The following is a 484-nucleotide window of genomic DNA, read 5'->3' as shown; positions in this document are numbered from 1 at the left end:
TCGTGGAAGAGCCAGAACACAGAACGGATCAGGACACAACATAACTACAGGAACAGCCGGAGAAGAGGGAAACGCCAACAGCATGGCCGAGGGAGAAAATAGACGGAAACGGACAAACAACGGATGCAGGTAACGATGAGGGATAGGGAAGAACGCAAGAGGTGGTGGATAAGATGGATACATTAGCAAAATTTTGGTAGTTTAACGGGTGGAGAAAAGATCAAGGTTTTGGATGGGGAATGATTTGAGATGGTGGTGAACAGCTGTCTTGAAGACCTGAAGGGAAGAATGAGGTTGAAGAGCATGTGGAACAGGGTGTTCCACTTTTGCAAAAGTAGTTGCTGGAATGAAGCACTATGTCCCTATCGATTCCACTAGTGAAGTTAGGTGATCGACCAAAGTTTGAAAATTTTCTCACCTTTTTTGACCGCGGGCCGGCATTTTGAAATTTCAGGAAAAATCCATATTTTTGGAAATAATATTG

Source organism: Eptatretus burgeri, chromosome 1 (assembly GCF_056783735.1).
Source record: "Eptatretus burgeri isolate ZD-2024b chromosome 1, Ebu_testis_v1, whole genome shotgun sequence".
NCBI lineage: Eukaryota > Metazoa > Chordata > Myxini > Myxiniformes > Myxinidae > Eptatretus > Eptatretus burgeri.
This window is presented reverse-complemented; position numbering follows the sequence as displayed.